At 32.6% G+C, this 22,488-nt stretch overlaps 1 long non-coding RNA gene across 1 annotated transcript; it reads left to right on the top strand.

The window, feature by feature from the left end:
• Positions 1 to 1,660: 1,660 nt before the first annotated feature.
• On the top strand, positions 1,661 to 18,141 carry LOC139483592 (uncharacterized). The gene is made up of 5 exons (XR_011655040.1): positions 1,661 to 1,802; positions 3,254 to 3,302; positions 3,745 to 3,894; positions 10,119 to 10,222; positions 17,987 to 18,141. It is a non-coding gene; the product is annotated as an uncharacterized lncRNA (long non-coding RNA).
• The last annotated feature ends 4,347 nt before the right edge of the window (positions 18,142 to 22,488 follow it).

Here is a 22,488-nt window from a genome sequence, read left to right as displayed (position 1 = left end):
AAACAAGACAATTTGTCTGCTTCATCTGAATTCTGACGAGACATACTATACACAAAACATATAACTGAATGGTTTACAAAAAAAAATGAAATAAAAGTAACTCGTTACGAAGAGCTTTTCTGGATTTACTTCATCAAGAACAACACTCAAAGACTTATATTTGAAATTCAAGATAAACAGTCGCGCACAGAAATATTCTATATTTCATCTTTGGCACCTAAGTGGCTACGGAATATAAATTAAAACACCTTATTCATGCCGGACAGACTGACTACAGATGTCACATGAAACACAATTGTAATATGGCCATTGTTATATTATAGTTCGTTTTTGTGTGTGTTACATTTTAACGCTGTGTTTCCGTTGTGTCGTTTGTTTTCTCTTATTTTTGAGTGTGAATTCACATTACTATAAGACGTGTCACGGTACTTATCTATCCCAAATTCATGTATTTGGTTTTGATGTTATATTTGTTTTTCTCATATGATTTTGTCTTATGCTTAGTCCGTTTCTGTGTGTGTTACATTTTAATGTTGTGTCATTGTTCTCCTCTTATATTTAATGCGTTTCCCTCAGTTTTATTTTGTTACCCCGATTTAGTTTTTTGTCTGTGGATTTATGAGTTTTGAACAGCGGTATACTACTGTTGCCTTTATTTGTAATACACTGTATACCTTACATAACGTTAAATGTGAACACACTTTACACAGCATTAAACAAACTACAATAATTACCATACTACAGTTTTCCGACTACATAATCGCAAGATTATTTTGTGTCAAAAGGGCTTCCCTTTCTGGTTGGAAAGGTCGTTGAATAGACACTTACAGAAATGTAGATAAATATTTTTTTATTATAAAATTATGAAAGGTACTTTATATAAGTATATAATATTTAAAAAAAACGAAAAAAGTACATATCTGTAATACACGATTGAGCAACAGTCTTTTAAACTTATGAATGTTGTAACGAATTAAAAATAAATCAATTACAAATATATATAAGTGAAATAATGAACATCTTTCAATAAGCCTCGCAAAACTTGTGGGAATTGGAACACAGAACAAAGGGAGAAAGTAAAATTAAAAGAGTAGACACACAGGAAAGTAACGTATATTTTTTCGAAACTTTTTAAAACCTACTCAGATTAATGCACGAACTACTTGATGTTCATAGCTCACAAATTAGAATGTTTACACTTTCATGACATTATGATTTATTATGTATTCTTTTAAACATTATTTGCCTTTAACTATCTAAGAAACAATATAAAACGTATGATTGAATCAACTTACCCTAATACAAATTTAATTCAAGCCAGCACAGTTTGACAGTTTTTTTTTAGCAGTGCCGGTTTTTTAATATTATCAGATCTTTCTGTAAAGTTTTGGCTTAATACATACACCAATATTCCGATATCGTTATTAAATATTATATGTAAAATTTCATCGTATTGTAGAGCTATCCCGTCATCGGTTCGACTTATATAAAAATCCACTTACTTAATGTATATCCTTAATAAATTGTAAGTAGACAGAACAGATGTCATAATCGAAACAGTTACCTCTAACATGCATCGTATAATTTAACGTCATCTTTTGACATTATGACAAACATGTACATTGCAACTGTTATGCAAATTAGGTTAGTTTGACCTGTATATATACACAATGTCAGTAGAAGTCTAGATAAGTCTGAAAATAGCAGTGTTATTTACAAGACGGCCTTTGAATTCGTTTATATATTGCATATCTTTTTATCAAATAGCAGACGAAAAGGGTCCAATTATGCAGTTTTTACGTGTGAGTAACTTAATATAGTATCAAGATCGAGTGTCACTTACGAGTCTTTTGTTGAAGCCGTTTGGTTTACAGATATTAGCTCTAACTATTTGATGGATATCTGATTTCAACATCCTGCTTTTGGTGGCTGAATATCTTGCTTTTTCTCAATTGAATAATATCATTTTCGTAGGATATTTGTGGAATTCATTTTGTTTGGAATTACCCATAGAGGAACCAAACGAGGAATAACAAGATTGAACTATATGTTAACTTACAAAAACGAATCGTTTTAAATAGTACCACAAGAGCAACAACCAAAAAAAAGACAGTTTCAATTAAATTAGTGGGAGAATTTGGCAATTCATGAATTTATATAATCAATGATCTTCAGGTCAGAACATTTCCTAGGAATTTTCAATTCTCTTAAACCTGTTTAATGTATATGATGTATGTAACTTGTATGCACCAACACACTTGCATTTTATTATTGTTTATTTTTCATTCGTTTGATGTCTTTGAACTTTTAACTTTGACATTTGATATGGAACTTTCCGCATTGAATTTTAATTGGAGTTGATTATTTTTTGTTATTTTACTTTTTTATTCGAATCATCTCATTGTTCTTATTTAGACATGCATGTTTAAAAAGAGCAATCATCAAGATAACTTATGAAATAAGTGTAAACTGAATTATATTCATAGTTACTGTAGAAATATCAATAAAAAATGTTTTTGATTTTTTTTAAATTATGAAGAACAAATCATTTATTGTACTTTATTAAGAAATGAATGCTTCTTTTTGTAATTCTTTTAGTGGAGTTTCAGTGTTGAACGAAGCACATTTTGTATGTTTCGCGCTTCATTTTAAATATGTATGCACGATCAACACTTTAACACACCAATAAAATTACAAAAAGAACATTCATTTCTTATAATTATATTGTTATGCTAATAAAACCGTGAAAAAAGTCTTAAGTAGTTTTTCTGTTATCTTACTGTGTCACAGTCACAGTAAGATAACGGAAGAACTACTTAAAGTGTGTTCTTTATTTTGTGAAAGCACGAGTCATCACGAAAGTAAGATTTGTTTTCGAATGACGCGCAATTGTTATCAGCAAATCAAACTAACAGATTCTCGTGAAACATACATGTTACGTAATTATTCTAATTCGGTGAAAGATTTATCTCGTCATTTGCATAGCCTATTTTCATATGTATATTTTTTTAAATTTCAGAATATTGCTGCATGCTTAATTTGTATAATGGTGTACAGTTATAAAGGAGGTACGTAAACTGTAGGTTTAAAATAGAAATAAATTTAATCATTTCGGGGCCTTTACACAGGTGTTACAGCTGACGACTATGTGGTATGGGCTTTGGTCATTGTTGTAGGCCGTATAAAATATGAACACATCTAAAACCAAACAAGGATACTTAAACGGTAAAAAAAACATTTTTTTAAATTTAAGAATATTGCTGCATGCTTAATGTGTATAATGGTGTACAGTTATAAAGGAGGTACGTAAACTGTAGGTTGAGAATAGAAATACATGTAGTCAGTTCGGGGCCTTTACACAGGTGTTACAGCCTAATTCCGATAACTCATACAGGTGAGCGTTGTTATACTGTAGATTGGTAAGCTAGTGCAGTAACAGTAAACATGACTATTCTCTATTCTCAAAGACCCCCATGTTCATTTAAGTCGTTAGTATATTTTAACTTTAACTAAGGAAAGACAAATGGGGGAAATATATATAAGTTGTTGCTTAAACTGACATTGGTTGATCCACGACTGTGGTTGGTTTATATGTTTTTTACATTGTATGCCATAAAACATATTTCAAATAAAATAAAAACAAAATCAAAACAACAAATGTGCAAAGGTAAACATTAGTATCAAGTTATAATTCAAATATTCTTTGTTCTATGTAAACATATATAATGGTCAATTTCATTGCAGAGGCCAGAACTCTGAGACATAAGAGAGCTTTACAGCAGCTTGAATATCAAATAAAATATCATTTTGGAAAAGATCGAGCCACTGCACTTTTAAACTATGATGTTATTGTTGAAAGTCTGGTGAAAGCGACCCACTAGATGATGTGGACCAGTAAGTATGCACGAATGATACAGTTTAACAATAAATCGCATACGATATGATTGCATTATATTTCGTATTCGTCCCAGGTTTATAAAAAACTAATTTCAACAGCTTGAAGCAGTATTATCTATTTATGTATGTGCCAGTCCCAAGTCAGGAGCCTGTAATTCAGTGGTTGTCGTTTGTTTATGTGTTACATATTTGTTTTTCGTTCATTTTTTTTATATAAATAAGGCCGTTAGTTTTCTCGTTTGAATGGTTTTACATTGTCTTATCGGGGCCTTTTATAGCTGACTATGCGGTATGGGCTTTGCGCATTGTTGAAGGCCGTACGGTGGCCTATAGTTGTTAATGTCTGTGTCATTTTGGTCTCTTGTGGACAGTTGTCTCATTGGCAATCATACCACATCTTCTTTTTTATATTATCATAAAGCTGATGTATTTGTTGCGAAATAAACCTGGTTAACCGACTAAGATGAAAGTATGTCGTAGAGTTGTAATTCATTTAGAAGAATATAAAAATAAATAATAAAAAAACGTTATATGAAAGGATAGTCGCAGTTAAGATATAACACTACTTGCAATAAGCAAAACATTCCGGAAAAACGCACCAAGTGATAAATCAGATATCAACAATCTGTACACTTACATAGGTAGCCAATGTAGAAAAAAAATGTCTGCCCAACTACAACATACCCTATTTTTCGTGACGAAACATACCAAAACTTTGTTTCAATGCATCAAATTGCAGATTTGGTTCAATATTGGTTTCAGATAAGAGTCCTGTTCGACAATACGAAGAATTTGTTACAAACATAAGTGAAAATATAATTGGTCCACAAGAAATGCAGTGAAAAAAATATCACATTAGTCTGAAGTTATGAACAAATGTATAATCATTGAGAAATCTTTAACACAGAAGGGACATTACAATATCTCTTTAACATAGTAAGAGATAATTATATCAATAACAAAACAGACAGTTTTGTAAATATCTTCGATCGATTTATATCATATAATTTTTCAATTCTTAAAGAGAATGGAAAGTGAGAGTCCTTATTTCTGTATTTTGTTTACTCATCTATTATTCTTTATAAAATAAAAGATGTGGTACGATTGCCGATGAGACAACTTTCACCCACCAGAGACCTAAATAACACAGAAATTAAAAACTATAGTATTCTTCGAAAATGTCCATTTATTTTCATTTAAGAAAAAAAGTTTTTTTCCATTATTAAATCAACCCTATCGCAATTCTCATTAATATATTTGGAGATATTCTTTGAATTAAACATTTTAGTGTTGTGTTGCTGTTATTTCATTATTTACCTCCTATAGTGGAGGATATTAGCAGGCAAAATCGAGGGAATTGTGCAAATGATGATACAAGCATGAAAACTACCACAAAGCATCATTATTATATACTTTTAAAAAAACAACTGCTGGCCATTAAAAAAAATCATTTTTTCAAGATGGCCACCGCCGTTTTCTAAAATGGCTGTTTTTTCAGTTTGAAAATACTGATTTCAGGAAAACTTTTCGTTTACCTTCTTTTAGTGAAAAACTACTGTCAGGTTTGGTAGCTACCTTCCTCACATGTGAATAATTCACTAGACATGAATATTTCACACATACAGGGTTTGCGCATGCGCGAAAATGTGACAAAATTCATTTAAAAATATTTCAACTATTTAATATAAAATAAGTCATTTGGGATTTTCAATGATATTATGATCTGGTTTGATAACATTTTCCAAGGTTATGACACATATGATTTAACAATTTTGCGCATGCGCAAACTATTTATAGACATAATGAGTGATTTGTATGCACTACCAGGGCAAACTGGTATAAATCATAGTTCATCTCATTACTCTAAAAAGCAAGTAAGTGTAAAATCTATGATGCCACTGTTTAAAAACAAGCCCATTCAGTTGCAATAATCAGGTATTTGATGGATAAGACGGAAAATGTGGTAAAAACGAGAAAAACATCGATAGTAACGGCAGATCAGCCACTTTTGGTAATGGATATTCAGTGGGAATTGACTGATTTGTACAAAGGATTGTAAGGTGGATTTCACATTGAAATGACTTGTTATAAAATTCTGGGTGATATATAACGTGAAGGTAGATGGACACATGTGTCATGTTTCCTCACTAAAAACAGTATTGCAACACATAGAACGGCATATTCTTGTATGTATGTTCAAATGTACCTAGGACTAGACACGCGCATCAGATAACTCTATGTGTTTTAGCTTGAAAGGTATATATCGGCTTAAGAAAGCTAAACACAGAAATTATAATCATGTCATGACTCTGTGACGTTCAATGATTTGATAGACTGGCGTAAGAAAATATAGTCATCTCTACCACAGTTCAATTCCTGGCGTTAAATTATAAAATAAGAACTTCTTGTGAATTTGGTAGTATGCTCATTTCATGAGTCAGATTTTGTACAAACAGTCCGTATAAAGCATGATACTGTATTCATTTATGTCTTGATCGTGTAACATATTCTCGATCGCGACCGACCTTCTCCGAGATATGGCTTTCCTTCTCTTAAGTCACCCACAGGTGGCAATTGATTTTGAAAATGATAATTTTATTGTACGTAAGACCAGAAAATATTTTTTCTTATAACACAATTGATCAGACAAAAACAGAATAATGCAATTGTAAAGGGCGATGTGTTGTCAAAGGTTTAACCGAAGCCCTCATTTAGACGTATTGATGATAGCTAGACCAGAAGTCAGTAGACTATCAGATGAATTTGCAAGATCTAGTAGTTTGAGGCATTCTATAATAGATGAACGACTTAATGAACACAAAAGGATTTCTTTAAAAAGATCAAAGGCAAATAATTTGTAGATCGTTTGAAGCAAATACAAAACGAAGGAGAACCGGTTTCTTATAAACAGATCAAAAAGAACAACTTCCTATTATGTCGGTAAAATAAAACTGTAAACGTTTTTGTAAAAAACAAAGCTAGAGAACCTTAGATATATCTTTTCTAGACTTTTATTTCTTGTCGCAGTGGACAAATTGATTTGGAATATTTCTTAATCTATAAAGACAAACTGCTCCTCCGTTTTTGTCTTCGGATGTCATTTTAAACAGTGGTATTAAATCGGTGCAAATGGATAAACTTGAAACATTTTGCAATTTGCAGATCCAAATTCTAACGCATTTATCGTTGATAGAGCAGCAATGGATAATTCCAGGCCACCTTGTAGGGAACAATATTGGATGATTTTGCAATTGTGTTATACGGCCTTAAATAAAATATTGCATCGATAAGTATTCAAGAGTAGATATTGTGTTAGATTTACTAAATGGATCATTGAAAGGCTAGATGTGAGAAGACAAAAGTTGGGTTTTGGAGTAGTTTTCTCTATGAAGATGACAATGAAACGAAGTGTCTTGCCGACAGAAATGCTTCTGTAGAGACTAATAAGGATACTTTCCATCTATCCCTTGTAAGCATGGAGAAGCAGATATACGAATTTGTGTCCATGTTCGGCCTGATTATGAAAATTGTTGTTCGACGGTAATTTAAGGTAGCACCGACACAGATGTAGTAGTATTAAAAATTGCAGCACTCCAAAAATATGGTGGAACAAACTGTGAATAGGTTTTGGCAGGAATGAAGACTTTTGATGGCTTCCTGTACGTGATATATCAAATGCGTTTGGTCCTCGTGTAGCTGCTCTTCCTTTCATTCATACATTCAGTGCATGTGACACTAAGGGACTAGGTAAGTTTGGATGACATGGGAAGTATTTCAACATGTAAGGGACGTACTTATTTCTTTGCTGAAGTATAAAGACACATACAAGGACACAAAATAAGCATTTGTTTGCATCATGTATGACAGAACAACATCACTATTTGCTGTTAACGAGGCACGATGTAAATTTTTACCAAGGAAGCAGCGGCATTGTGATGTAGTTCCGCCTAAAAGAGTTTGTTTTCGGAGGACATCCAAAGAGCAGCGTATCAAGGAGGATAAGTTTGGGCTCAGCCTAATTTATGTACCAATTCATGAACACTGGGGTTGGATGAAAGAAACAAATCGAGGACTTCTTCGGCTGCCGTTAAAGTTGCATCCTCCTGTCGGAAACTTTTGAAATGAGGAGGCGAAATATCCTATTGTGTTGGTGACTGTAAATGCTACCGTTCTGTCCTTTCTTGTACGAGTTTTGTTATTGGCTACTGTCCGATAATTTTAAGATACCGAACCTGTCTTTCTAACAAAACTAGGCATTTAATCTTAACAAAGAATGTGATATCACTTGTTAAGTTTAATGATGAAAATTATAAAAAAAAATACGTTTTCCAAAATGTTGCCGCCATTTTGAAACCGGAAATCACTCTTTTTTGTCATTTATGTGTTGTTTTTTGTACTTTAAGAACTGTAATATAAAGCTTAATAAAACCTTACATTGGATTATACCTATAACACAACTTTCAAAGATTTACTTCTGGATATGACGCCATTTGCAAAATGATCGGTGGCCATCTTGAAAAAATGGAAATTTTTTTATGGCCAGCACACTTATTTCTTTTAATTATCGTTTAGTCCACCTGTATACCAAATTTCATGCTTGTATTTCATGTTTGTGTTATTACTTGTTAAGTTGATGAAAATTATTAAAATATTTTTTAAGTATTTGCCTCTAATTTGGAACCGGAAACCACTATTTTTTTTCTTTAATGTGTTGTTTTGTCGTACTAAGGAGCTGTTTTTAACGTTTTATCATATCTTACATTGGATTATACATGACACACCTTTCAAGGATTAAAATCCCTTGTAAAATTGCTTGAAAGTAAAATAAATCGAAATTTTTGACTCGTTAGCCGACATTTTGAAACCGGAAGTCACCTAAAGTTTCATTAATGTATTGTCTAGTCGTAATTTATGAACTGTCATTTTCTTTTTATCAAATTTAACAATGGATTTTACATATAACACACCTTTCAAAGGATTAACAAATAATGGCTAATTTGTTATTTCGCCATTTTCAAAATGTGTGGTGGCCATCTTGAAAAAATGATTTTTTTTTTCTGGCCAGCAGCGGATTTTTTATAAGTATCATTTAGTTAACCTTTATACCAAATTTCATGCTTGTATCACGATTTGCACAATTATGTCCATAATATCTCCCACTACTACATTTGATGTGTTTCCTTCAGTTTAAGTTTGTAGCCCGGATTGTTTTTCCTCAATTGATTTATGAATTTCGAACAGCGGTGTATTATTGTTGCCCTTATTTATGGACTATATTATTCTCATTTTGTTTATGTTCTTTGATTACATCTTCTGACATCAGACTTCTCTTGAACTGAATTTTAATGTGCGTATTGTTATGCGTTTACTTTTCTACATTGGCTAGAGGTATAGGGGGAGGGTTGAGATCTCATAAACATGTTTAACCCCGCCGCATTTTTGAGCCTGTACCAAGTCAGGAGCCTCTGGCCTTTGTTAGTCTTGTATTATTTTTAATTTTAGTTTCTTGTGTAGAATTTGGAGTTTAGTATGGGATTTATTATCACTGAACTAGTTGTCTCTAATATTTAATTAACTGTGCATTTGTATTCAGATATCGCAGATCAAATTTATTCGTTTATTGTTTAATCATACGTTTTTTGATTGAGTTAAGTCTGCCAATTGATATTTTATCGTATGTTTTTATTTGTTGTGATGTTATGCTATTGTTTCAGAAAAAGGGAGAAGGTTTGGATCCATTAAAACGTTTAATCCCGCTGCAAATGTTTGCACCTGTCCTAAGTCAGGAATCTGATGTACAGTAGTTGTCGTTTGTTTATGTAATATATACGTGTTTCTCGTTTCTCGTTTTGTTTATATAGATTAGACCGTTGGTTTTCCCGTTTGAATGGTTTTACACTAGTTATTTTGGGGCCCTTTATAGCTTGTTGTTCGGTGTGAGCTAAGGCTCCGTGTTGAAGGCCGTACTTTAACCTATAATGGTTTTCTTTTTAAATTGTTATTTGTATGGAGAGTTGTCTCATTGGCACTCACACCACATCTTCCTATATCTATATAGTATATATAATTATATAGGGGCCAGCTGAAGGACGCCTCTGGGTGCGGGAAATCCTCGCTACATTAACGACCCATTGGTGTTGTCTGTTCTATGGTCGGGTTGTTGTCTCTTTGACATATTCCCCATTTCCATTCTCAATTTTATACTACATTTTATTTCACAGGTGTTGTAAAAACCACGAAGATTGCTATGATCGTGAAGAGGATTGTTTGCCTAAAACTTTGTTTTATGAATTTAATCTTGGAAACAAAACAGTCAACTGTGAAAGTAAGTTAAACAATATTGTTAAATTTTTATCGTCGTTTTTGAATGGTTTAATAACTGTGTCGTATGCACTTAAATATTCAAGTTCCCCTAGATTTGTTTTATACTTCTCCTTTTAAAACTTTTTATCTCACCTGGCTCAAAAAGGGCCGAGTCGTCGTCGTCGTCGTCCGTCGTCATCACTCGTCTTCGTCGTCCGTCATCGTCTGATAACTTTTACAAACAAACTTCTCTGACACTACTAGGCCATATCTAATCAAAATTGGCACAATCATCATAAAGGTATCTTGTTTAAATAATCTGTCTAACGACCCCGCCTGCTAACCAACATGGCCGCCATAGCTATAAATGAAACAAAGGGGTAAAATGCCGTTTTTGGCGTATTTCTCTGAAACTAAAGCATTTAAAGTATATCTTACTCCTATAAAATGTTCATCATGTTTAGTCCTATCTGCCCTGAAATTTTAAGACCAATAAGAAAATCCGTTGTTGGGTTGCAGTTTTTGGTTATTATCTCTAATATTAATATAGATAAAGATAACGTGTAAACAGAAATAATGTTCAGCAAAGTAAGATTTACAAATGTGTCAACATTAACAAAATTGCCAGTTGACCCCTTATGGAATTTTCGCTCTCATAGTCAATTTTTTAATTAATTTTTATAATAATTTACAAAAAATCGTCTCCTCTGAAACTACCTTAATAATTTCAACCCAACTTAGCCAAAATCATCATAATGGTATTTAGTTAAAAAAGAATGTGTCCTGACAACAAACATTGCCGACATTGCTTAAAATAGAACATATTGTAAAATGCAGTTTTTGACATATATCTCTGAAACTAAAGGATTTAGAGCAAATCTTGCAATTAGTAAACTATATTCCTCAGGTTAAGATCTATCTGCCCTGAAATTTTCAGACAATTCAGTCAAGACGTTAATAAGTTGCTGCCCCTGATTTGTAATGTTAAGGAAGTTTTGCAGTTTTTGATTATTATCTTGACTATTATTGTGTGCTGCATGTTTATATACTGATATGAACTCTTGCTTTATATGTTTAATTTATGTGTGCATTACTGGATATGTATGTTTTGTTTTACTTGCTACTCTGTCGGTTTTGAAAGCTCTTCAGAGCTTATGTTTGTACTTGTAATACCGACTCTAAATAAAGGTGTATGTCTTATTATGTCTAATTATTTAATTTATCAATTGACCCGTACAGGAGTTATTGCCTGTTAATGTAAATTTTTAACAATTTTTCGTAAATTTTGGTAATTTTAATTTTACCAAAATCTCAGAAACTCCTGAGACAAATTTAACTAAACTTGGCCACTATCATCATAGGGGATTTTCGTTTACCAAATGTGTCCTTCGACCCCGCTTGCCAACCAACATGGCCCACATGGATATAAATATAACATAGGGGTAAAATGCATTAAATACCTGAAGTTAAAACAAAGGTATAATGGTTGAACTCTTTCATGCATCAATTGTAAATAAAAATAGCAGATGAGCGACACAGGCTCCTTGGAGCCTCTAGTTTCTATTCATCATTTGTTTTAATTGCTTTCGGACCATACATAATTGATATTCGAATTTTTGATGGATATTGAGATTAAGTTAAATCATTGTTGCATAACTGAGACGACAATAGATAAACAATTAAATAAAATTGTATGGTTATGCTGGTATATAGGTGACCCCTTAAGACAGTGAAACATATTGGGACTGCGAATGGAAAAAAATAGTGTGTTGGGTAGAGTAAACTTTTTTATCGCATCGCGGGTAAATTATCACGTTGTTATTGGTTTAACGCCGTCACGTCATCTATTAATGTTGTTGTGTTTCATTGTTTATTTTTCAACAAAACGCAGTTGAAAAAGACCGGCGTGCGATAAATTCGTTATACGGTTAACTACTGACACCCTATGGATCCATAGAGGGTGAATAAAATCCAAAGGGAATTCGACCTCCGGCCTCACCCCCTATGGATTTTATTTACCCTCTATGGATCCGTAGGGGGTCAGTAGCGAACCATATAACTTATAGTTGAACGGGATCATTGAATTGCAGATATCGTGACTCTCATTTTAAACCGTTAATCGAAGTAAATGTCCATACATGACTGAACATATACTAATCTCAATATAAATCCAGGACGATGGAATTTTAATGACGAACTAGAAAAGATAAGAGACTTCCATATGTGTTTACCCGGGCAACACCCATATATCAGTCAAGATTCTACTCTTTCAAAATTATGTCTCCATTACGCTACTTATTACTCAATCGTAAAATTGTAAGCCAGTTTAGGGTTGACGCGCAATACAAATTTAATCTATGGCAAGTTGATGAGGTGTAAATTTTGCTCTTGAAAACCTATTCATTTATTCACACAGCATCATTACGACCCTTATATGACAGTTGTATTTTAAAAGACAAATGTGTTAACTATCTATTAAGCATCAGTTTATGAAAGTTCAAAAACATTAAAAATAAATCTAATTAAATATTTTGTTGAATGGGCAGACTACAAGTTTTTAGATGTCTAATTTGTGTGATTTTTTCAAAAGACTGTTGTCGGGTGAAGAGATGCACATTTATGCTTAAAAAAACAATCTTTTAAGTTTTGGAGAAATTTTTCCCGGTTGTATTTATGCTTATGTACAAGCAAGATATACATTGTATTTGCACCTACAACAATCAACTGTTTTAAAAAAAAAATCTTAAGTGTAAAAGTTTACAAATACCGTGAAGCTCCGTACCATAATTTAAGAAAAAAAATTATATAGATAAAGAACCTGTATACCACTTGTAGAGCCAATAAAAACATGTATGATATAAGCAGTTCAATTATATCAACTTGGCCTTCTCTAATACAGATTTTCATTTCTTTTCTTTAATATCAACTGGGTATAAGCCTACTACCCTCATACAAGTTTATTGCACAATGAAAATGTGTAATTAATGTGTTGTATTATACATACTTACAATATAATGTGTGAAAATGAATGACATAAAATGAATAAATAAGTCTAATTGCGGTTTGTACAGTGATATACGAGAGAACAATTATTAATTTATTTCAAATCTGATTAAATAATTTTCATCTCAAAGATTGTCATTGCTGACATTTCAATATTACAAATTGAAAAACGCTCAATCTGATAGAAACATATTACTGTTTGTACGCAGCTTCATCTCAACGTATGACTGGGAACAATGCTATACTGTGTCTACGTTGTGTTAACGTGCTTGCCTCGAGTGCGACATATCGAGGGTTTGAGCCCTGGTCGAGTCATATAAGATAAGATAAGATAAGAAAACTTTGTAAATACAAACATAAGAGAGTTTATGTTATAAAATGCAGCTTTAATTAGTAAGAGCAAACACTAATACAATACGGGATACTGTTTTGATATGAAGTGCATATTAAAAATATAAAACAACACGTTTAATAATTTATTGCGTCCGAAGCGCTTTTCTGGATTTACCTTCATCAGGAACGCTCAAAGCCAAACATTTGAAATCCGAAGATGTATAAGTACCGAAAATCGTTGAAGAGCTATATGTTAAAAATACCTAAAATAAATAGCCAAATTCATCTAAAGCCAACTTTGCCTGAGGGAGTTGAAACCTTAGTTTCATAATAATTTCAAAATTTATAAACGGACAATTTTAGTAAAGTTTGTTTAATCATGTCAGTACCGAAGCACTGACTACTGAGCTGATGATACCCTCGGGGACTGATAGTCCACCAGCAGAGGTATCGACCCAGTGATGTAAAAATATAAAACAACACGTTTAATAATTTATTGCGTCCGAAGCGCTTTTCTGGATTTACTTTCATCAGGAACGCTCAAAGCCAAACATTTGAAATCCGAAGATGTATAAGTACCGAAAATCGTTGAAGAGCTATATGTTAAAAATACCTAAAATAAATAGCCAAATTCATCTAAAGCCAACTTTGCCTGAGGGAGTTGAAACCTTAGTTTCATAATAATTTCAAAATTTATAAACGGACAATTTTAGTAAAGTTTGTTTAATCATGTCAGTACCGAAGCACTGACCACTGAGCTGATGATACCCTCGGGGACTGATAGTCCACCAGCAGAGGTATCGACCCAGTGATGTAAAAATATAAAACAACACGTTTAATAATTTATTGCGTCCGAAGCGCTTTTCTGGATTTACCTTCATCAGGAACGCTCAAAGCCAAACATTTGAAATCCGAAGATGTATAAGTACCGAAAATCGTTGAAGAGCTATATGTTAAAAATACCTAAAATAAATAGCCAAATTCATCTAAAGCCAACTTTGCCTGAGGGAGTTGAAACCTTAGTTTCATAATAATTTCAAAATTTATAAACGGACAATTTTAGTAAAGTTTGTTTAATCATGTCAGTACCGAAGCACTGACTACTGAGCTGATGATACCCTCGGGGACTGATAGTCCACCAGCAGAGGTATCGACCCAGTGATGTAAAAATATAAAACAACACGTTTAATAATTTATTTCGTCCGAAGCGCTTTTCTGGATTTACCTTAATCAGGAACGCTCAAAGCCAAACATTTGAAATCCGAAGATGTATAAGTACCGAAAATCGTTGAAGAGCTATATGTTAAAAATACCTAAAATAAATAGCCAAATTCATCTAAAGCCAACTTTGCCTGAGGGAGTTGAAACCTTAGTTTCATAATAATTTCAAAATTTATAAACGGACAATTTTAGTAAAGTTTGTTTAATCATGTCAGTACCGAAGCACTGACTAGTGTTATTACAGGAAAAAATAATGTATTGATGATAAACAATGTAATAATGACAAATACTGTATTAATGATAAATAATGTATTAAGGATTAATAATGTATCAATAATTAATAATGGATTAATGAAAAATAATATATATATACATATATATATATATATATATATATATATATATATATATATATATATATATACAACTCGTCTAAACATCAACCCAACAATGTTAGATCTGTAAATTTGCTTTCGCAAATTTTTGGTTCTTCCCTCGCCGGGATTCGAACCCATGCTACTGTGATATCGTGACACCAAATCGCCTGCACTGCAGCCGTCCCGCTAGACCACACGACCACCTGGGCTCTCAAAAAAAGAGCTTTTGCTGGCCGTGTGTTACCTTTCCTCGTCAGTTTTAATCTAGCGGCGTACTACAGTACATGATATATAAGGCATGAAGATGTTATTGTTACAGATCAGCTAAATTATCTATAGTAAAGGATCCTACAAATTAATGTAATATACAGGCACAGAAAATAATTATATTCATAAGTACGTCTGAGTCAGTGACAACTCTACAACAGATGTATCCATCGGATCGTCATCAATGATGGTGATACATGGCTGTGTACATAATGTATATACAACTCGTCTAAACACCAACCCAACAATGTTAGATCTGTAAATTTGCTTTCGCAAATTTTTGGTTCTTCCCTCGCCGGGATTCGAACCCATGCTACTGTGATATCGTGACACCAAATCGCCTGCACTGCAGCCGTCCCGCTAGACCACACGACCACCTGGGCTCTCAAAAAAGAGCTTTTGCTGGCCGTGTGTTACCTTTCCTCATCAGTTTTAATCTAGCGGCGTACTACAGTACATGATATATAAGGCATGAAGATGTTATTGTTACAGATCAGCTAAATTATCTATAGTAAAGGATCCTACAAATTAATGTAATATACAGTCACAGAAAATAATAAAATATATATTTATCATATACTTAGCATTGATCATGTTGATATGATAGCTGTTGCATATGTGTAATGAACGGAAGTACACAAGCCATAATTTCCCACCCGGGCTGATAACCCATATCAGGGGCATCTCGTGCACAAAACCCATAATAGTGCCTCTCGTGCAAGTTACTTCCGGCATTTCCGGTATCGGTTGTTTACTTTTCCAGTGTGACGTGATTTTTTATGACGACGTCAAAATTTACGGGAACTTTTGTGGGGATAGTTTAGTACTTGCAAACAGATGTCATTATTATACTTCATGTCAAAATGCCAGATTTTGATTGGCTAATACGAGGGTGTTCATTTACTCTATTACCCTTCATGGAGACGCTTGATCAAGTGTGCACTTTATTAAATACGATTCTATCCTATGCAAAATACTCTATTACCCTTCACGGAGACGCTTGATCAAGCGTGCGCTTTATTAAATACGGATGGTTGTTATGTACTAGACGTCATAGTTTATTACTTTGCATTTGAAATTTAATCGACAGTAATAACAGAACATTCAGTATAATAAATTAAATAACACATATCTGAGAGGGTGATAAAGCAGATTGTTACCCCTCGAAAAGACATTGTCAACCTTGGCTTCGCCTAAGTTTACAATGTTTGCTCGGGGTAACAATCTGTTCTATCACCCTCTCAGCTATGTGTTATTTATATATTGACAATTATGAATCATTTTATAGTACAACAAACATGGAGTATAAATAATGATCATAAAACTCTTCCAAATTTTCAATGTTTCAAAATGCCTCGTTAGGAAATAGTAACATAAATAAATATGGAGGTAGTGATGTTATTGTTGGGCAAATTCCATTTTTTTGTTGGATTTGTTGGATTCATAATTTAACTTTTATATAAAGTTTTTGACTGTTTTAGTTATTTTATTTGTTAATTTGCCATGCATAAAACACTTGTCGGAAGTATATGATAAAGAGATTAATGCATGGCCATTTCCATATCGACCCGGGTATCATCCCTCGACCCATATCAGCAAATCGACTACGTCTCGGGCTGATATGGGGGTTTCTGGATGATACCCGGGCCGATATTGAAAAGTCCATGTATTAATTTCTATATATTATATACTAATGGAATTTAAAAATATACCTGAAGATACCCTGTTACTAATATACAGCGATCTCCACTGAAATAGCTGTACCAATGAAGAAGTGTTAACAGCATGTGCAATATTGTTGTTTAAGAAAAAGCAAATACTGGTTTGTCTGGAGTCAGAATAATATGTCCGTTTTTGTACAGTGTTAACTAGTACGTTTGAAATTCATCTCAGTAAGGGGCCTCGGCGGCCGAGTGGTCTAAGAAGTTACTGTGACACCAGGTACTGTCTGGTGAATGTTTCATTGTACATATTTGAATGACATTTTATCAAGAGAAAAAAAAGAAGTTACTACTGTTAAAACTAAACATTAAACACTGAAGTTGTGAGTTCGAACCCCGCTCGTGCGGGTGCTCTCGACTCAGATCTTCATTGACTAGGATTGTCAGTTTTCCTTCAGTTATTTATTTTAATTGTTATAATTGTAAATTTTCTTATCTAAGTTTGGTCACTCATTTCGTGTGTTTGTCACAAGTATAAACACTTAAGTCTTTATTATTTCATACATACAATTACATCAAACGAAGTACGTTTATGCCCCATTGATGGGCATAACGTTTTCTGATCTGTGCGTCAGCTCGTTCGTAGTTTGTCTGTTCGTCCGAACGTTCGTTTGTCCGTCTGTCCCGCTTCAGGTTAAAGTTTTTGGTTGAGGTATTTTTTGATTAATTTAAGTCCAATCAACTTGAAACTTAGTTCACATGTTTTCCATGATGTGATATATCTGATTCTAATCCCAAATTAGAGTATCTAACCATTTTCACGGTCCACTTAACATAGAAAATGATAGTACGGATACTTTGGACATATTCTTGTTTTTTTTTTATAATTTCAGTGTTATGATATTTCAATGTTATATTTTTTAGATAGTCCCAATTCCTGTGAGGGGAGAGTATGTAAGTGTGACAAAACATTTGTAGACTGCCTGCAGAACAAAGAATTTAATCCGGAATATTACAATGCTGACCAAGATGAATATTGTGATGATGGATGTAACTAATAAATGTGTTAACCAATTAAAGTTTGTCATTTCACTTGAATTACCATTATCACGTTTCGTTGCATTAAATGTATGATGAGATACAAAGCAAAATATGTTACAAACAGAAACGAGAAAAAAGTTGGTGTCGTTATATCAAGCCAAACAGGTGAAGAATTTGATAATTTTCTTTTAAAAATTTGATCATTCGTGTGTCTTTTTTTAACAGCTTTGGGCGTATATATTTTCGCAAATGTTATTTTATTCAAAGGCGCTTTTTCTAATTATTCAGACAGCTTTTGTCCTTAAGTTATAGATGTCACAAGGTTTAATAAAAGAAAGTTCAGTACATTTATGATATTAACTTAAAATAGATACAGGAAGATGGAGTATGAGTGCCAATAAGACAGCTCCCGATCCATGTAACAATTAATAAAAGTAAACCATCATAGATCAAGGTACAGCCTTTAACACGGAGCTTTGACTCACACAAAACTGCAAGCCATAAAGGACCCTGAAAAATTACTAGTGTAAAACCATTCGAACGGGAAAACCAACGGCCTAATCTATGTATATATAAAAACGAAAAACAAAAAACACTTATGAACCACATAAATAGACGACAACCACTGAACATCAGATTCCTTACTTAGGACAGGTTTAAATAATTGGGGCGGGAGTAAACGTTTAAATGGTACCAAACCTTCTCCCTATTCTGAAACAGTAGTATAACACCATAACATAGAAAGACACAATATAAAATATCAATAGAAATGACTAAACTCAATCCAAAAACGTAGTAACACAAGTTTACAAACAATGAACGAATAAATCTGAACTGAGATACAATGTAAATACATAGTAAAAAAACGGATAATTAAAGTAAAAGTATAAAACCGCTGTAAAATGTTAAACAATCTTAGAAAAACATCAACTATGAAAATAACTACGTCATATTATACACAGGTAAATGAAAATAATTACGTCATATTATACACAGGTAAATGAAAATAATTTTGTTGTTAAGTATACTTCTTCTCCTGTCTCTATAATCGTCCGTTTAGGAATACCAAGAAATTTCTTGTATGTCAATAAAACTGATTTGAAACTTGGTACATGTGTGTTGAATATCAACAATACAATAAGTGCTCGATATAACTCTGAGTTCTTCATGTAAAGGTGCCGGAACAGTATTTAAAATGAAAGAGAATAATTTGTATGTTCATAGTACGAAGAAATGACAATTTGTAGTAGTTTCAAAACAATCAAAGCTGTAATAGAGACCAGATACATGTAAACATTAGATAACAAAACAACATTGCAAATAGTATCAACAGGTCAAATCAACAAGAAATTACGATTTGAAAGTACTCGCTGTTACTGACAGCTAGTTAAAAGCCAAAACAATTAATAATAAAAGATAATGCATCAGAGACTAAAATCAACTAAAACATATACCAGGAATTTAGTATTTTTACGTCACGGACAGTCAAAGAAGACATCACTTGTGTAATGCCAAAACTATATGTATCGACAAGGAGAAGGATGCATATATATATTTTTTTTGGCATCATTGATTATTTGTAAACTTCTTGATGAATGAAGAAAACAGAGTAACCAATAGACTAGTTGGTTCGATTAAAAATGTATATATAATTCTTGTTGCAATATTGATAGTTTGTATATCTAAATTTCCTGTTTACAAAATTTTGACTTTTCGAAAAAATAAGGATTTACTTATCCCAGGCATAGATTACCTAAGCCGTATTTGGCACAACTTTTCGGAATTTTGGATCCTCAATGCTCAATGCTCTTTAACTTTGAACTTGTTTGGCTTTATGAATATTTTGATATGAGCGTCACTGATGAGTCTTATGTAGATGAAACGTGCGTCTGGTGTACTAAATTATAAGCCTGGTGCCTTTGATAACTATCTATTACATCAATTAAGAGTACGGAGTAACCAAAAGACTAGTTAGCTCAATTGTTTCACAGTAGGATGCAGACATTAAACTTGTGAGGTAACGCATGTTCATTTAATGATTACATCTTCTGGTCCTGTTAATATCTAGTTGACATAAGGACATGATACATATTATCTTTTTGCCAAAAACCTTGGGTGACTTTTGAAACTGACAATTTATCTATACAGAAAATAGAAGCTCGTCCATGCTTATCAAGCAGGCGAGTTGTGAAAAGTGCAATTGTGTTTTGTTTTGTTTCATATTTTGATGACTTTGAATTTTTAATGTCATTTGTTCCCTGCTTGTTCATGAAAGATAGGAATAGGAAAACTCAGTATTCAAAATATATTGAAGTATTCATGTTTTAACTTTCAATTTAAAAACAACCATAAACTGTTGACAATTATAGCGTTTGTTCCCATGATATGCCAAATATTTTTTCTACCATTTTCCATGTTTTGAGGATGCAATTAAACTAAAAATTTGAGTTTTGTTAATTTACCATTTCGTTTCCACAAGCAAGTGTTTTAGTCTTGTGTGTTATATTATCATTGCATATATGTTGTTTCAGTATTTTAATAACCTCTTATTTGTATAAGTTATTTTTTATCAAAGTTTCATGTATTTTAGAAACTTTGATTTTCTATTATGACGAACCCAAAATGCTCATTATTACGTTTGAAAAGAGACAAAAAAAAATGTATGAACTTTATCAATTACCTTTAATCTATACTATTAAACGAGGAGACCTCATTTGTGTGTCCCTTCTCTTCTTTCCACAATAAATTAATCAACACGACTCTGTGTCCTATAGGTACAGTGCATAGTCGCATTTGTCATCCATTCATATAATTACTAGTATTCAGATTGTTATTCTGGGAAAACGAGAAAAAAGGCATCCGGATATTGTCCCGTCATTGGACGAAATTTTAAGTCTGATTAGACTTCCGGTTTGCGTTTTTCTGTATACTTTGATCATACATAAAATAAGAATAAAGTGTATTTTCAGAATTCTATCTGCTATCATATTCAAGTTTACTATCCACGGCGGTCACAGAGTTTATTAAATAGAGAGGGTCTGTATACTATATCAATAACCACCATGGATCGATTAGTAAACTAAGAATTGAAAGTGAAGACACTATATTTATATAGTAATGAATGTTCATAATATATAGATAAGCGCTAAAATTATTCATGTGAACTTTTAATACCTTTTTTGAAGTTCTTCAGTCATTAAATCTTTTACAAAATTCATTGATTACAAAAAAAAGAAGATGTGGTATGATTGCCATGTTGAGACAACTCTCCACAAGAGACCAAAATGCCACAGAAATTAACAACTATAGGTCATCGTATGACCTTCAACAACGAGCAAAGCCCATACCCCATACTAAGCTTCAAAAAGCCCCGAACTGAAAATGTAAAACAATTCAAACCAGAAAACTAGCGGCCTTATTTTTGTACAAAAAATGAACGAAAAACAAATATGTAACACATAAACAAACGACAACCACTGAATTACAGGCTCCTCACTTAAATGTCCATAACATACTAAATGTATTATGTTCATATTGAAATTGATAGAAAACCTAAAACTGGGAATTTGGAAATAAAAAAAAAACCTATGACTTATAATACTTTTGGTGAAATTCACCAGTCATTCAATATTTTACGAAATTCTTCCAACAACACTTTACATACTTTAAATTACGCTCTGAATGTCGCGGGTGTGTTCTAGTTGGTTATAACAACAACGTCCTAAACAATTGAAATTCAACCAATAAAGTGACGTCATTTTGTCTTTGGGACTACGAACAATAAAATTACGCATAGTCCTTTAGATTTTGAAATTGCATTTAAAAAAGAAATATTACAAAAATATGCTACATATATAAACATAGATAAATTGCCAGTGATAGCAATAAAGTCCATCGCACTTAAGGTTGGTTGAATAATTGCTGCTTGTATAATGTTCAGTGACAAATAATGTATGTGTATTTAAGTCGAGAAACATGAATACTATAGTTAGGTTCGTAGTAGAAAATGGTGGATTTAAAGAAGATACCAAAAGAAGTGTGTGTTTTGTAGTGTGTCCACTAAATGGCTTTTAGCTTTTTGAATTGGCTGAATCAAGAAGATAAACACAAATATATTTAAAACAATCATGTAGAAACAAAACAAAAATATATTAAAAGACATATTTTAGATTTGTTCTACACCACTGTCATAGGTTAGAGGAGTTGATGAGTGTCACAACTAAAACAAAGATGTGGTTTGATTACCAACAGGTGTAATATCAACGAACAAAGTCGAATCCCATACAATAAAGTGCAGTTTCAGGAGGTAAAAGGATAATCCCTTAGCCTGTTAACAGTATATTTTTCCAAATATTTCTATAGTGACTTAGAAAAAGTTTCATTTT

This window comes from Mytilus edulis, chromosome 7 (assembly GCF_963676685.1).
Source record: "Mytilus edulis chromosome 7, xbMytEdul2.2, whole genome shotgun sequence".
In the NCBI taxonomy this organism is placed as follows: domain Eukaryota; kingdom Metazoa; phylum Mollusca; class Bivalvia; order Mytilida; family Mytilidae; genus Mytilus; species Mytilus edulis.
The sequence above is the reverse complement of the archived record's forward strand: the minus strand, read 5'-3'. Positions and strand labels throughout refer to the sequence as shown.